The sequence below is a fragment of the Arachis ipaensis genome, chromosome B10 (assembly GCF_059453495.1).
Source record: "Arachis ipaensis isolate K30076 ecotype BB chromosome B10, ASM5945349v1, whole genome shotgun sequence".
Lineage (NCBI taxonomy): Eukaryota > Viridiplantae > Streptophyta > Magnoliopsida > Fabales > Fabaceae > Arachis > Arachis ipaensis.
In genome coordinates this window covers 57,609,749-57,627,891 of record NC_142435.1, presented here as the reverse complement: position 1 = coordinate 57,627,891, position 18,143 = coordinate 57,609,749, and the positions used below count along the sequence as shown (strand labels likewise).

At 39.1% G+C, this 18,143-nt stretch overlaps 1 non-coding gene across 1 annotated transcript; it reads left to right on the top strand.

Annotated features, from left to right (window-relative positions):
* Positions 1–8,975: 8,975 nt before the first annotated feature.
* Positions 8,976–9,079, top strand: LOC148580170 (small nucleolar RNA R71). The gene has a single exon (XR_015895644.1). It is a non-coding gene; the product is annotated as a small nucleolar RNA R71 (small nucleolar RNA).
* Positions 9,080–18,143: the final 9,064 nt, after the last annotated feature.

Sequence of the window (18,143 nt, the reverse complement as noted above, 5' to 3'; positions counted from 1 at the left end):
CAAAAGTTGTTTTACAGTTATTATTTATTTTTAATCGCCATTTAATTCACTCGTCAGTTAAATTACTTGCTTCTCACCTTCTAAACCCCGATTATAACCTTTATAACCAATAATAAGAACATACTTCCTCGCAGCTCCTTGAGAAGACGACCCGAGGTTTGAATACTCGGTTAACAATTTCTAAGGGGTTTGTTACTTGTGACACCCAAAACGTTTGTTCGAAGGGATTTTTGTCGGTTTAGAGACTATATCTACAACGCGACTATTTTTATGACATTCTTTACCAGCAGAAATCCTAACGTCAAAATGGCGCCGTTGCCGGGGAACTGCTAACGTGTGCCTTATTATTGGTTATTGTAAATATTTTTCTTTTGCTTGTTTATTTATTTTTGTTTTTCCTTTTTATCTTTATTTGCTACTATGAACTCTCACCCCTCTCGCTTTGAGTTTGGTTCTAATATTGTTAAAGGAAATAGAAGTTACAGCAGGAATGTGCATCAAGGTCAGACCAATCAAGGATGGATGGAACCAAGAGGATCTAATCAACCCTTTTGGCAGCAACACCCTCCGAGTTATCCTGGACAAAGACCATTCTACCGTGCATACCCAGCTGAAAGACATGGTGGACAACCTTGTAACTACCAACAAGCCCCACCCCGTGCATATGAACCATCCTTTTAACATAACCTCGAACCACCACACTCACAAGCTTCTCTTCACCATTCGCCATCATATGATCCTTCCTTACCCCAATACCAATCCAATTGTTCCCAATCATCACCACTTTCCTTTGTATCATGTCCAAGTCTGGCAAACCGCGAAGTAAAGGATCGCCTAAAAGAAACAGTAATTAAATTTAAAACAACCATTCAACAACTGGAGCAAACACTAATTCAATGGGTCACTAGACGCTCAAATATACAAGGATCGACCACAGCTCCATGTGGACAGCCCGATGAAGAGCGTAGCATGAAAGAAATACTAGAGACTCCAGTGGACAAGACAGAGAATGAATTCGTACTAGAACAAGTGGAAGAAGCTGTCATTGTTCAAGAAGAAGAGTTGGTTGATGATCTAGGAGATGCTGAACTTCCTTGGGAATCCAGAATTGAGGAAAACTCCGTCCAAGATGCTACAGTTGATGCTAAGGAGGAATACCGTACAATCTCCAAGGCAAGTCGTTTACGAAGAATCAGACGGAATAATCCAAGAAGCAAATTTCCTTGATGATGATAGTCACAAGTCTAGTTCTCCTAGTGATGAACTTGCGTCCGCAAGTGAATTCTCTGAGATCGAAAGATTTTTCCCAAGTGAATATGAAGATGATGCGGAGGTAGATTTCTCTCAACCTCCAATCTATGACTCGAGTGATGAGGAAGACATAGAAGACTTTGACCAGGATACAGATACAATTGAAGATCTTTGCAAGGAAGTGGAAGAATTCATAGAAGAGCACAAGGAAATGGAACTTGCAGAACCACCAAAAACACCTATCCCAAGGCCATTACCACCTAATACAAGCTTCAAGTGGGTACAATCCTTAACTTATAATTTTACTTATTCACTTGAATATGGTTTGCTTGAAACAGATGGCCAACTTAGAGCTCTCTGCGGCTTTAAGAGTAAGAGGGAATTGGCTCGTACTCAGAGCTGGTGCACCAGGTTCAATAAGGTTCCACGCTTCACCTCGAAGTACACGGATTGGTATCATGCTCAATTGCATGGATCACGGAGAACGTTTGGTCACCACGGTGAGATTCTACTTTTTAACCCGCCCGAATGGAAACTTACAATTCAAAACGGAGGCGGATCTAAAAATACAGCTTGGGATCATGGATTATATTCTGACATTCGTCATCCCGGGAGGCTGAATATCTGTTTGAAGCTGCTCAGAAGCTTTAGATGCCTAGTTTGGGACCCCGGAGGCTATTGACATTCCAAGCACTGGTGGAAATTTTTGGACGAATTTAAACATAAGCCACCATAACAGGATACTCTTCCAATGTCCAACTTAAGGACTTTAACTAAAAGTGCTAGGTGGGAGACAACCCACCATGGTATGGTCGTTTCTTTCTTAATCTATTTCTTGTTTATTGTTTTCAATTTACCTTTTTTTATTTTATTTTAACATTAACCTGGAATCATGCATAGCATTCATGTTAATCACTGCATCCTGCATTTTTCAGTTTAAAAAAAAAAAAAGAGGTTGCACAACGCGACCGCATACCTCATGCGATCGCGTCATATCGCGGAAAACACCACCCATGCGACCGCGTGACCCACGCGGCCGCGTGATATATATATCGGCGTAAGGATCCAATGAACAGAAAGTTAGGCTGGAATCGTGCGGCCCCTGTGCGTTTCGCACAAATTGGCCCACGCGATCGCATGCCCCATGCGACCGCGTCACTTGCACAATTACCAATCCCACGCGACCGCGTGAGCGATGCGATCGCGTCGCATGGATTGCACATCACCCCAAAAGGAGACAGAGAGTTGCGCTAAAACGGCGCTGGAGTCGTGCGTTCAGCACAAATTCCAGCGACGCGATCGCGCGACCCACGCGATCGCGTCACCCTTCTTCCCCCCTCTCATGCGATCGCGCACCCCACGCAATCGCGTCCCCCCCATTTTCACCCCAACCACGCGGCCGCGTGGATTCGAAAATATAACCCCCCAGCCCGCGAACCCTATCAGTCGCGAGCCCCCATATTTCATGAGTTCTTTTGTGCTTAATTAGAGTGATTTATTCAACTCTTCACCTACTTATTCACATTAATTGCATGGTTTTACTTTCCCTTCCTTATTATGTCATATTGTGAAAAACATGTTTTCTAAGCTTTAAAATCAATTAATTTAATTACCTTTATTTCCATTCGATGCCGTGATTAGTGTGTTGAGTAGTTTCAGATTTTCTAAGCCAGAATGACTTAAAGGATGAAAAAGGAAACATACTAAAATGGAAGGAGGAAGCAAAACGGAGCTTTAAGGAAACTGATATCGACGCGATCGCATGGATGACGCGATCGCGTGCCAAGCACGAATCAGCAGCGACGCGGCCACATGACTGACGCGACCGCGCGCCTTAAGCAGAACGCATATGACGCGGTCGCATGACTGACGCGACCGCGTGGCAAGGAAAGGCTCCAAATGATGCGACCGCGTGACCCATGCGGACGCGTGACAGGGGCTGATGTGCATAAACTTGATATGCTACGATTTAGGAAATTGCACGATCGGCAAAATTCCTTCCGGCAAGTGCACCGGTTATCGTCAAGTAAAAACTCACAATAGAGTGAGGTCGAATCCCACAAGGATTGGTTGAGTGAGCAATTCGGATTAGAAGTATGTTCTAGTTGAGCGGAATCAAGATTTAGATGAGAATTACGGAATGTAAAATTGCATGAATTAAAGAGCGAGAAGCTAAATTGCTGAAATTAAAAGGGATGGGGGTGATTGCATGAATTTAATTGCAGAATGTAAAGAGAAAGTGGTAAATCAGAAATGGGGAGTTCATTGGGTGTTAGGAGATATTGAGATCTCCGAATCAAAACAACTTTTATCCCTTCCTCAACCAATGCATTCATTGAATTTTGCTTGGCAATCTTATATGATTGGATCCCAATCCCTTGGCTCACCAATTCTCTCTAAAAACAAACAAATTCCCAATCCCTTGGTTTAAATGTTCATAAGAAGAGATGATGCTCGATCACTGATTATACCACACAGTTTCATGAACCACAATTTGGTAGGATTACATGTCACAATATCCATCCAAACCCCAATCCAATTCACTGTGGGAAAGCTTTTCTAGCATGAATCCTCCATTCCTTTCCCAAGGTTCCGAAGGATTCCAATTATGGGTAGTTTCTTTCCCAAGACAACTACCCAATGGAATTAGATCGAGAAGCTTTCTAACAAAATTCAAGAGAAAAGATTGAAGAAGAAGATAAAACTATTATTGATTCATTGAATTACAATAGAGCTCCCTAACCCAATGAAAGGGGTTTAGTGAGTCATAGCTCTGAATTCAATTACAAAACTAAAAAAAAATGATCCAAAGTTCCCCGTGTCCCAAAAAGTCCCCAATTAACTTAAATTCTATCCTATTTATACACTTTCTAAATTGAGCTTCTGTTGTGTTTCTTGGGCTTTGAGGCCTTTCCCTGATTTCCTTTTGCTTTGGGTTTATGGTCCATAATCCTGATGAGGCTGTGATCCAATTCTGTGACATTCATTGAGCAAACTTAGTGATAAACAAGTAATGACACAAGACTCAACAAATTGAAGCTCCAGACTCATCAATTCTTCAGGCCCAATCCCATAAACCATGATATTCAATTGGGTTTCATATCATAATACGTTTAAGTTAATGTTTGTGCTCAAATGCTAACTTAAACTTCAATATATTTGGCCTAGAAATCCTTTCAAAAAGTGGCGTTTAAGTTGAAGTTTAAGTTTTAGTTTAAGGTTAAACTGAAACTTAAACGTGGAAATGGAAGAAAGCAACCCAGGAGTGTGAAATGTCGAACACGTTTAAGCTTCAGTTTAACCTTAAACGTGGAAATGAAGAAAGCAACCCTGGAGGAGCAATTGGGTCGAACACGTTTAAGCTTCAGTTTAAGGTTAAACTGAAGCTTAAACGTGGAAATGAGAAAGCAACCCTGGAGGAGAGAAATAGTCGAACACGTTTAAGCTCCAGTTTAACCTTAAACTGGAGCTTAAACGTGGAAATGCTCCTGGTGCCTTTCTTACTTCTGGCGTTTAACTTCCAGTTTAAGGTTAAACTGAAGGTTAAACGCCAGTTCCAGCATTTCTTAGCCTTCATGATTCTGGCGTTTAAGCTCCAGTTTAGGCTTAAACTGGAACTTAAACGCCATTTCCAGCATTATATGGTTTGGTAGTTTAAGTTCCAGTTTAAGCTTAAACTGGAACTTAAACTCCACATGTGATATTCAAGCTTCCTTTATTGATTTTGTTGCTTCCTTGCCTAGCCTCTTCTTCCCTGAAATCATCCAAACAATTGCATCAAAGTCTTGCAAAATTTCATGAGAAATCTTCCATTCATAGCATTCAAGTAATATAACTAAAAACTCATGGAATTTGCATCAAAATCATACTGTTTGGATGGTTCATTGCTTTGTTATTCATTTAACCATTCTTGGTTACTTTAAGCTCAAGAAAATGCATAAAACAACTAAAACTAACAGAAAAATGCTAGTGAAACTAGCCTAAGATGCCTTGGCATCACAACACCAAACTTAATACTTGCTTGTCCCTAAGCAAGTCCTGAGTTATTTGAGGAGAAAGTATGAAACAGAAAGCAATTACATTGGCTATATTAGCAAGCATTTGAAGTTCATCAAAAGGGTTTTATGCAGAAAGTTGCAGCATCACTTTTTCATTCTTATCAGGTGAGATTATCACTTTTTCATTGCATCCATCAAACACTGCTATGGCCTCTTGTTATTCTTATGTCCTTGGCACTTTTCTCTTCTTTGTTTTTCTTTTCTTTTCTTAGAGCTCCTTTGCTCCTTGTTTGCTTAGTGTCATGTGTTGCACAAGCCTTTGGCATTTTCTTTTTCTTATCAGTGCACTACACATATCCACTCCAGGCATTTTAGTTCACATTTCTTCTTGAGACATTGGTGCCCAGCACCTCTTTGTGTGACTAAATATTTTGTATTTAGGTTGCTCTTGATAATGGACTTTTGGTTGATAATCCCGGGTTAGTTAACCCAAGTTACCAAGTGTTGAAACACTCCTCAGAACCTATTCATCCAAGCATATCCTTAATACATAAACACCACAGGCATTTGTCTCAGAAGTTCAAACCATTGGTGCCTAGCTTATTTTCTCAATTTTTTTGCTTTTTGGTTGCCCTTTTTCAGTGGCTTTTTCTTCTTCTTTTTCTTTCTTTTTCATGGCCAAAGACATTTATTCATCAAGATCCATAGACAGTTTTCAATTTCTACACAAAAATGATAATTCTACACTCTATTTCCAGTGATCTGACTAAACAATCAAGCATGCATACCACCACTTAATTCTACTTGATTTGTCACTAATTGAGCCAAGTTACTTTTGTTCAAACTTTTCTTTTATTTTTGGAAACAGAACAAGCATGGCAAGCATTTGTTTAAGAAGGTGAAGTTATATCCAAACATCTAGGCATTCACTTTATTCAAAGCAATAAACAGACAAACATACTAGAAACTTCACATTCCAGAAAGATTCAACAATTACAGTTTAAACCAGAACAAGCATGCTTTTGTTTGCCCTTTTTAAAGAATTGTCAAGGAACAACACCACCTTGTGAAATTCCTTGTTTTCTCTTTGTTGCCAGGAAACAATTTGATTTCTCCTTCTTCTCCTAGTTGTTGCTTCATGCTTTAAGATCCTTGTTTCCTTTCCTGCAAAGAGTGATGAAGTTGCTTGCTTCTCAAGCACTTGAGTGGTTAGCTCAACTATGTATGGGTAAGTGTCTGAGTCTTAAGTTGGTGTGTGAACACCAAACTTAGTCTCCTACTTACTTCTCTGTTCTTTAAATCCTTGAGTTCTCCTTGGAATGAAGTTGCTGCTAAGGATTTTAAGCATTTCTGTGATTGCTTAGAATGGTTGTTCCTTTCATATAATTCAAAGGTTGTTGTGTTCAGTTTATCTTTATGGTGGAACACTAAACTTAGAGTCACACATTCCCCTTTGAATTATTGATCCACGAATTCATTGTTTGGTGTGAAACACCAAACTTAATTCTTTGCAATGCACAGAAACTACTTCACCTTTTTATTGAAACAAATAAAAGAAACAGCAAGGGAGTATTACCTCAGGTTGGGTTGCCTCCCAACAAGCGCTTCTTTAACGTCATTAGCTTGACGGTTGCCCCTTGTTAGGGTGGATTGTAGTGCTTGATGTCCTCTCCTTTCACTATGAAAACGTCCCCATTTGATTCCTTCATGATTTCCAAATGTTCCATAGAAAGAACTTTCCTGATTGTGAACACTTAAGGGAGCTGGGAAGGAATGGTTTTTAGGCCAGGTGGGATTGGCAGATAATGACTTGATATCACTTTATCTCCCGGAGAGAAACCTTCAGTGGGAATTTTCTTGTTTCTCCACCCTCTTGGCAATTTCTTTACAATTCTTCCCTTTCTCTTGAGGATTTCTTCATTGACCCTTATGCCAGGAGGATCCTTCTGATCTGTTTCTATTGATTCTTGTGGCTTTAACTCTTGTAATTCTTGTTTGCCTTCCAAGGACTGTTTCAGAGTTTCAGCTGCTGGATTGCTTTCCTCCAAACACAGATGGCTACTATCATCCTTAGGCTTTTCAGGTTCTGGTTCAGGCTCAGATGCAGGTTTGAAAACATTGAAAATGAGCTGTTCATCATGTATTCTCAAGATTAGCTCTCCTTGTTCTACATCTATGAGCGCTCTAGCAGTGGCTAGAAATGGCCTTCCCAGAATGATACGGTGTAGGTAGCTTTCCTCCATGTCCAAAATGACAAAGTCTGTGGGGAAGAAATAATTTCCCACTTTCACCAGCACATTTTCAACTACCCCTTCAGCTTGCTTCTGAGTTTTGTCAGCCAGTTGTATGATTACATCAGTGTATCTCACCTCATTCAGTTGTAGCCTCTTCATAAGAGTCAGAGGCATCACATTTATGCTAGCTCCTAGATCACAGAATCCTCTGTCAATTTTTGTTTCCCCTATGATGCAGGGGATATGAAAACTTCCTGGGTCTGTTTTCTTAGAGACTATGTCCTTCTTGATGAGGGCACTGCATTCTTTGTTCATTATTACAGTTTGTCCTCCCTTCAAAACTCTTTTCTTGCTCAGCAATTCCTTTAAATACTTGATATATGTAGGCATCTGCTGGAGAATCTCAAGAAAGGGAATATTGATATGGAGAGACTTAAATGTCTCTAAAAACCTTGAATAGGTTTTCCCTTTTTCACCTCCTCCTAACCTCTGAGGAAATGGTGCTTTTGGTTAGTATGTTTCCAGCATGCCTTTTTGCAGTTCCTTGGCTTGCTCAGTTTCACTTTCCTGCTTAGCTTCTTCCACACCTTCCTTCAAGATTTCTGGCTCCTGTTCTGAGGGTCTGATTCCTTCTTCTTCTGAGACTTCCTTCAATATGGTGATGGCCTTGCATTCTTCCCATCTCACTCCCTTTTGTTCCCCTTTAGGATTCTTTTCTGTGTCACTAGGGAACACTGCAGTTGACTTGGGGGCCTGTTGAGATAGCTCTCCTACTTGAGACTCCATCCTCTTGAGTTTTTCACCATGGTTCCTTAAGGTAGATCTCACATCATCCCTAAAGCTTTTCAACTCACTTATGTCCTGACCCATGTTTGTCAGCACTCCTTCTATCCTGTTTAATTGATCTTGAAATTGTTGGTTCGGATTAGGTTGGGTAGGTTGATTATTTTGGCCATGATATGATGGTTGGGAGTAAGTGTTTTGTGTGGCTTGGTATGATCTTTGGTTGGAGTTTTGGTATGTGGACTTGTTATGTTGGTTTTGCTGGTTTTCCCACCCAAAGTTTGGATGGTTTTTCCAGCCTGGGTTGTAAGTGTTGCAATGTGGATCATATGGTTGCCTTTGTTGATTTCCTATATAATTGGCCTCTTCCCAATCACCTCCTTCAGTGCTTACTTCCTCTTGATCTTGTGTGTGTATTGCAGCCACTTGCTTTGTTTCTAATTTCCTGGTGAGCTCTGCTAGTTGCTTGGCAAACACCTTGTTTTGGGCTAAAATTGTATCAACATGGTTCAGCTCCATGACTCCCTTAGTGTTGTGTCTCTCTGAAGCATAGTAGTACTCATTCTCAGCCACTGTCTCAATCACTTCAATGGCTTCTTCCACAGTCTTTTTCCTGTTCAATGAACCTCCTGATGAATGGTCTACAGCCTTCCTTGATTCATAAGAAAGTCCATCATAGAAAATATGCAATTGCACCCAGTCATGGAACATGTCTGGTGGGCATTTCCTTGTCAAATCCTTGAATCTCTCCCATGCCTCGTAGAGAGTTTCACCATCTTGTTGTCTAAAAGTCTGAACCTCAGATCGAAGCCTATTGACCTTTTGTGGGGGGGTAGAAACGTGCCAGAAACTTGCTTTCCACCTCATCCCAGGTTGTTAGGCTCCCCCTTGGGAATGATTCCAGCCACTTAGCTGCCTTGTCCCTAAGTGAAAATGGGAACAAGAGCAGTTTATAGGTATCTTCCTGGACTCCATTGGACTTCACAGTGTCGCAAATTCTCAGGAATTTTGTGAGATGTTGGTTTGGATCTTCATTAGCACTCCCACCAAATGAACAATGATCCTCCACAAGTGATATTAGCTGTGGTTTGAGTTCAAAATTGTTGGCCTGAATGGGTGGTTTCTGAATGCTGCTACCACAATTCCCAGAGGTTGGGTTTATGTATGAACCAAGAACCCTCCTCTCAGGAATGGCATTGTTTCCATCAGCCCTCTCATGGTTGTGAACTTCTCTATCCATGTTGAGATCTAAAGCTTCCTCAAAATTGTCCTCAGATTCTCCTTCAGATTCCTCTTCTCTCAGTACTCTCTTCCCTCTTGCTTCCCTTCTAAGTCTATGAAGGGTCCTCTCTGATTCGGTATATGGAGGAGTTAATGTCTCTCCTCTCCTACCTGTCATACAAGAACACAGCATAGGCACCAGACAAGTGAAATACTCTTGGTTAATGGAAGAGTATGGTTAGAGCAGTTGAGGAATTAATTCAAATAGTTAGTGAGTCAGTGAGTTAGTTGCTTGAATTTAAAGGCATAAAGAAAGAAAACAAGTAACAGAGTGCAGAAGTTAAAATTCAACAAGTAACTTGAACTAAATTATCAAAACAAAAAAAAATGCTCAATCTAGTTAACTTCCAATTTGAGAATTGTCAATCGAAAACCAATCCCCGGCAACGGCGCCATAAACTTGATGTGCATAAACTTGATATGCTACGATTTAGGAAATTGCACGATCGGCAAAATTCCTTCCGGCAAGTGCACCGGTTATCGTCAAGTAAAAACTCACAATAGAGTGAGGTCGAATCCCACAAGGATTGGTTGAGTGAGCAATTCGGATTAGAAGTATGTTCTAGTTGAGCGGAATCAAGATTTAGATGAGAATTACGGAATGTAAAATTGCATGAATTAAAGAGCGAGAAGCTAAATTGCTAAAATTAAAAGGGATGGGGGTGATTGCATGAATTTAATTGCAGAATGTAAAGAGAAAGTGGTAAATCAGAAATGGGGAGTTCATTGGGTGTTAGGAGATATTGAGATCTCCGAATCAAAACAACTTTTATCCCTTCCTCAACCAATGCATTCATTGAATTTTGCTTGGCAATCTTATATGATTGGATCCCAATCCCTTGGCTCACCAATTCTCTCTAAAAACAAACAAATTCCCAATCCCTTGGTTTAAATGTTCATAAGAAGAGATGATGCTCGATCACTGATTATACCACACAGTTTCATGAACCACAATTTGGTAGGATTACATGTCACAATATCCATCCAAACCCCAATCCAATTCACTGTGGGAAAGCTTCTCTAGCATGAATCCTCCATTCCTTTCCCAAGGTTCCGAAGGATTCCAATTATGGGTAGTTTCTTTCCCAAGACAACTACCCAATGGAATTAGATCGAGAAGCTTTCTAACAAAATTCAAGAGAAAAGATTGAAGAAGAAGATAAAACTATTATTGATTCATTGAATTACAATAGAGCTCCCTAACCCAATGAAAGGGGTTTAGTGAGTCATAGCTCTGAATTCAATTACAAAACTAAAAGAAAATGATCCAAAGTTCCCCGTGTCCCAAAAAGTCCCCAACCAACTTAAATTCTATCCTATTTATACACTTTCTAAATTGAGCTTCTGTTGTGTTTCTTGGGCTTTGAGGCCTTTCCCTGATTTCCTTTTGCTTTGGGTTTATGGTCCATAATCCTGATGAGGCTGTGATCCAATTCTGTAACATTCATTGAGCAAACTTAGTGATAAACAAGTAATGACACAAGACTCAACAAATTGAAGCTCCAGACTCATCAATTCTTCAGGCCCAATCCCATAAACCATGATATTCAATTGGGTTTCATATCATAATACGTTTAAGTTAATGTTTGTGCTCAAACGCTAACTTAAACTTCAATATATTTGGCCCAGAAATCCTTTCAAAAAGTGGCGTTTAAGTTGAAGTTTAAGTTTTAGTTTAAGGTTAAACTGAAACTTAAACGTGGAAATGGAAGAAAGCAACCCAGGAGTGTGAAATGTCGAACACGTTTAAGCTTCAGTTTAAGGTTAAACTGAAGCTTAAACGTGGAAATGAAGAAAGCAACCCTGGAGGAGCAATTGGGTCGAACACGTTTAAGCTTCAGTTTAAGGTTAAACTGAAGCTTAAACGTGGAAATGAGAAAGCAACCCTGGAGGAGAGAAATAGTCGAACACGTTTAAGCTCCAGTTTAACCTTAAACTGGAGCTTAAACGTGGAAATGCTCCTGGTGCCTTTCTTACTTCTGGCGTTTAACTTCCAGTTTAAGGTTAAACTGGAGGTTAAACGCCAGTTCCAGCATTTCTTAGCCTTCATGATTCTGGCGTTTAAGCTCCAGTTTAGGCTTAAACTGGAACTTAAACGCCATTTCCAGCATTATATGGTTTGGTAGTTTAAGTTCCAGTTTAAGCTTAAACTGGAACTTAAACTCCACATGTGATATTCAAGCTTCCTTTATTGATTTTGTTGCTTCCTTGCCTAGCCTCTTCTTCCCTGAAATCATCCGAACAATTGCATCAAAGTCTTGCAAAATTTCATGAGAAATCTTCCATTCATAGCATTCAAGTAATATAACTAAAAACTCATGGAATTTGCATCAAAATCATACTGTTTGGATGGTTCATTGCTTTGTTATTCATTTAACCATTCTTGGTTACTTTAAGCTCAAGAAAATGCATAAAACAACTAAAACTAACAGAAAAATGCTAGTGAAACTAGCCTAAGATGCCTTGGCATCAGGGGCCACGTATCAGAATTTACAGAATGTGCCCCCAGCGAATTCTGAAGCCCTTTTTGGCCCAAATCCAAGTACAGACAGCATAGACCAGAGGTTATAAAGTGTGGGAATGCATCCATTCAAAGGGAGCTCGCATATTTTACCTTTCAATGATTTAGATTTAGTTGAGAGGGAGATCTTCTCTCTCTCTCTTTTAGGATTTAGGATTTCTTCTTGTTTTAAGAGTAACTCTGGATCCCAGGTTTAATGTTCTTTTATTTTAGTTTTACTTTTATCTATTTATTCCAACATTTGAATTGATTATTATAATTTGATCTAAGAATTCTTCCATGTTACAGACAGTTATTTGAATTAATGATATTTGAGGTATTTTCAGTTTATGATTGTTCCCTTTGATTTAAGTTACCATTGCTTCCCATCTAAGGATATTTTTATTATTCCAGCAATTTTACTTTTTCCCCTTTTGGTTCTGGTTAAGAATTTAGTAACTCAACAGTTATTAAACTCAACATAATTGATAATCGTTATCTTGCTAATTGAGCTGAACCTAAGTAATCCCAACCTTTTCTTAGGAAATAAATAGGATTCAAAGGTCAATTCAATTAGTCCCTTGACTTTCCTTGCCCTGGTATAGGTTGACCAAGTGGAATTAAGATACAACTTTCATTATTGTTGAGAGGGATAGCTAAGTTGGACTTCTAATTTCCCTTATCTTGCCAAAAGTTGTTTTACAGTTATTATTTATTTTTAATTGCCATTTAATTCACTCGTCATTTAAATTACTTGCTTCTCACCTTCTAAACCCCGATTATAACCTTTATAACCAATAATAAGAACATACTTCCTCGCAGTTCCTTGAGAAGACGACCCGATGTTTGAATACTCGGTTAAAAATTTCTAAGGGGTTTGTTACTTGTGACACCCAAAACGTTTGTACGAAGGGATTTTTGTCAGTTTAGAGACTATATCTACAACGCGACTGTTTTTATGACATTCTTTACCGGCAGAAATCCTAACGTCAGACTCCTTTGGGTAACTCATTGCTTTGAAAACATTAAATACCATCTTCTCTTCATGCAGTCTCAAGACTAACTCTCCCTTTTATACATCAATTATGGCCCCTGTTGTAGCTAAGAATGGTTGATGCCAGGGCATCTTGGCTAGTTTTACTAGCCATTTTTTGTATGCTTTTGGTTGGTTTCATACATTTTCTTAGGAAATAAGAAAGTATTTGGTTGAAAATGCATTCATACCATTATTCAAGTAAAAATTGTGAATTTTGAATGATTTCATGAGAATTATGCATGAATTGAATGATAAAATAGATGATGCATGATCTCATGAGTAAGAGCAAGACTTTGATGCACTTTATTTGATAAATTTCAGGTAACAAGAAGAAGAGAAGAGCCACGTTAGTGGCTACGTTAGTGCCACTAACGTGGCCATTAACGTGGAAGGAAGGAAAGTTTAATTTGCAATATTAGTGGTAAAGTTAACACCACTAACGTCTTCGAAGGTCATCTCAGCCCACGTTAGTTGCCCCGTTAGTGCCACTAACGTGGAAGAAGAGGAGAAGCCTCAACATTAGTGAGAAAGTTTATGGTATTAACGTGGAAGAAAGGAGGCAGTTGTGAAAGTTAGTGGAAAAAGTGAACGCCACTAACATTTGCGAAGCCAAGAGCACCCACGTTAGTGCCACTAACGTGGGCATTAACGTGGAACAAATGAGGCAGCTGTAAAAGTTAGTGAAAAAAGTAAACGCCACTAACATTTGCGAATCAAAGAAGGCCACGATAGTGCCACTAACATGGACACTAACGTGGGCAAAATCTCACCCGGCAGCCTGACCATGCCTTCTTCAAACAAAAATAACTTGAGCCACAAAACTCAAAATGAAGTGATTCCAGTGGCATTGGAAAGTAGGAATCCAGAGCTTTCCAAGCATATATGGCACTACATGGTGGATGCTAAATTTGAGGGTGAAAACCTACCCCGAAAGTGCAAAGATGAACATGGTATCAACCTGTAGTAAGGCCAGCTAACCTCTTCACCTTCCAAGAAGTGTAACTCGAGCTGTAGAGCTCCAAATGATACGCTTCCAAACACGTTGGAAAGTAGACATCCAGGGCTTTCCAGCAATATATCATAGTATGGGGGTGCACATTAAGTTTGAGCTCCAGAACCTGGCAATATTAATCCCCTGAACGCGGACGTTATTGGCACTCACTTTTTCCAATAACGCCAGCGACTATGCCAACGACCTTGTCCACATCAAAGGAGCATAACTTGAGTTACAGAGATCCAATTGAGGTGATTTCAGTTGTGTTAGAAAGTTGACATTCAGAGCTTTCCAACGATATATAATACTCTATTGTGGGCATGAAATTGGAGCACAAACTAGAGGCATCTTTTAAGCCCAAAAAACACCAACTGGGTAGCAAGTGTGACGTTAGCCACACTAACTTCAGCACTAACGCCACACTTGTAGCGTTCGTGTGGCTAACGGTAGCACTAACGATTAGCACCTGGACCTCAACTTGATTCACTTCTCTTTCAAGGACTACCCAACCACAAGGAAGCAACCCCACAAGTGTCAACCAATCAAGGTCACAAGAAGCATCTAGAATAGGAATTTTCATTTAATTGTAATTTACTTTTAGTTTCATTTCATTTTGTAATTTAGGAGAGCCTATATAAAGGCCTTAGTTTTAACATTCAATTCATCCGGGGATTGGAGGGGGGATTCTATATTGGGGTCTTCGGACTCCCTCCCCTCACACATTTTTCTTTATCTTTCCTTAGTAGTAGTTCATTTTATAGTTTGTAATTTTCCAATTATGAATGTTAAAGTCTCAATTTCAGTTTTAATCTTCATCTTTATTTTTTTGCATTTCTTTTCTTTTCTGTTTTGGTAGAGCAATGAACAACTAACTCTTTTCATTGGGTTAGAGAGCTCTGTTACAATTCAATGGATTAATTTGTTTTTATCATTCATCTTCCTCTTTCTTTTCTCTTGATTTTACTAGAAAGCTTTCGATCTTAAATCAATTGGTTAGTTGTCTTGGAAAAGAAACTCTCTATAATTGGATCTCCTCTGAGCCTTGGAAAAGGGATGAGGAGATCATGCTAGAATTGCTTTCTCATGTTGGACCAAATTGGGGTTTGGATGGATATAGTGACATATAATCCTACCAACACTTTGATTTGGAAATACATGTGGTATAATCAGTGACCATACTTCATCTCTTCCCTTGAGCAATTAAATCAAGGAATTAGGCAATTGTTCAAGCTTAGAGAGATTGGGTTGCCAAGGAATTGGGATCCAATCACTTAAGATTGCCAAGGAGATCAATGAATGCATTGATTGAGGAAGAGATGAAAGCAATTGATCTGGAGATTACAATATCTCTCTATCCCAATGCTTTCTTTTCTTTTTATTTTTAGTTATTACTTTCTTGTTATTTTACATTCCTGTCATTCTTCTTCCTGCACTTTATTGCTTTTCTTTTCTTTTCTGTCAATTTACAATTCCTGCTGTTTATCACTCCAATATGATTTGTCTAACTAGGATAATCAATTAACCATTGATTGCTTAGTCCGTTAATCCCTGTGGATTCAACCTCACTCTATTATGAGTTTTTACTTGACGACAATTCGGTATACTTGCCAATGGGAGATTTGCTGAGAGACAAGTTTCCGTGCATCAAGTTTATGGCGCTGTTGCCGGGGATTAATTGTGATTAACAAACTATCGGTTGATTGATTTACTAGATTAGATACTTTTCTTTTGTCTTTGTTTTCTTTTGTTTCTTATTTTCTTTTGCTAACTAATTGTTTGTGATATTGCCTCACTAAGAATCCCTCATTTATTACAATGGAGATCCCAATTTCTTTTGGTGATTATTGTTTGAGACAGAGCTTTTTGCAGGAAAGAAAGGAGCATCCATCATATTTTAGTCAATCAAATTTCATGGGAAACTCTCCACCACCACAGAATGATTCACACTACTATGCTCATGGTGGGTGGGAGTATCAAGAACATGAAATGGGGTACTTTCCAGAGCCACAAAATGGTCCATATTTTGGTAAAATTGATCACTACTCAAGTTGTGGCTGGGAAGATCAAAATCAAAGATATTTCACTCATTCATACCCCATTCATCAAGAGCCGTCACCTCTCAATTATCCAACCTCACCTCCAAGTTTTACATGCCTAAATTCTTCATCACTTGAGTATACCTCAGCACAAAATTCTGTCCCAAATCCATACAATTCATTTCACCATCCACAAAACTCAATCCATTACCCACAAGAGTCATACCACTTTCAAAACACACAACCACAAAACAACCAATTCCATTCACAAGCCAATCCAGACCAACCATTACAACCTACCCAACTCCTTTAGATAGACTTGCTAGGATGGAACTCATCATTGAAGAACTCAAAAAAAGTAGAGAAGAAGAGAGACTCGCTAGGATAGAACTCCTCCTTGAAGAAATGATAAAGACAAACGAAGAGGAGAAAATAGCAAAAAGAGACCATGAAGAAAAATTGAGACAGAATGCACAACTCTATTCTAAAGAACAATTCATTGAAGAGCTGAAATTACAAAGAGAAACCACTTCACTCTCTCCAGAAATAGAGGAGTTCATTCAAAGGTCAAGAACAAGGGAAGAATCAGAAGAACAAGAAAAAGAGGCAGCCATACCAAGTGAGATTCATATGAAGAAGGAGGAGGTTGTGAGAATATATAAGCCCAAAGCTCCATACCCACAGAGGCTACTAAGGGTGACAAAGGAACATGCAAACTCACTCCCAAAAGGCTCAATGCAACATCATGCAGAAGAAAGGGAGGAAGTCAATCAAGGGAGTCCACACTACTCCAATAAAATAGAGAGTTGCATAAAGGATGAGTTCATTGAACCACCAATTCAAGAAGCTCTTGATGAAGATGATGCTCCAACCATCATAAAACACCCAAGTACTGAAATCAAGATGGTGAAGGCAATCAACATGAGCACTAAAATGAGGATGGTGACCAAGAAAAGAAGGACAATATCCATGAAGAAGAAAAGGTCAACCAAAAGCCATCCCACCCCTACCCCAACAAGCAAGTTTACTCAGGCTAACAACAAAAGAAAGCTTGCTGGGGAGAGGCACTCAAAACAAGGAGCATTAACTGGCTCCTCTTTCCTCTTGAGGTCATTCCTCTTAACAAACTGGAAGAAGAGGAAGAAATTCATGAACAACAGGTCAAGCTAATGACATTAAAAGAGCGCTTGTTGGGAGGCAACCCAACCATAGGTAACATTTTCTTTCCTTGCTTAGTTTACTTTCAATAATTTGACATATGATTGCATTCTAAGTTTGGTGTTTCCATGCAACAATTTGATTTTCAATCTTCATTGGGTACTTGCAACATTCTAAATTGAGAGTGTCACACTAAGTTTGGTGTTGCCACTTATCTTTCATGCAAGGTACCAAGCACACCACTTATTAATGCAATCAAAATGTCTCTGTTTGTATCTCTTATGCCTTTATTGTATCCTTATTCTTGGTTGCTGAAACACATGCATACTCACACTTCATTCTAAGACATTCATGATCCATCATAGACCCCATCACTACTGTTTTAATTGTTGCTTGAGTATAAGCAATCATTCTAAGTCTGCTATGGGAAGGGGAAGAATAGGAGGAAAATGACAACAACAATGAAGATGAACTACAAGGTGGTAAAGTTCCTTTTTTCCTCTTACTTATTTCCAGCACTTTAAATTGCATGATTGTCTTCTATTTTCTTTGTATGCATGTGTGATTACTCCTTGTGAATAAGCATAATTTGATATTTGATTTGTAACATGTTGCTATGATATCATGATTATCATCTTGAATTTTACTTGCACCCAATATCTTTAAGAATGCAACAAAGAAATCATTCTTTTGGAAGGAAAATGTTGAAGAATTTTATAAATCTTGGGGCAAGCAAAAGATTAAGAGGAGTGGAGGTTCTGATTGTATGATTGTGTATTGAGGTTGCATGTTTGTGAAAACTTGCATGGGAGCTCATAGACAGGAATTAAAATTTAGAGAAGTATTATGGAATTTCTCAAACATCTATTGAT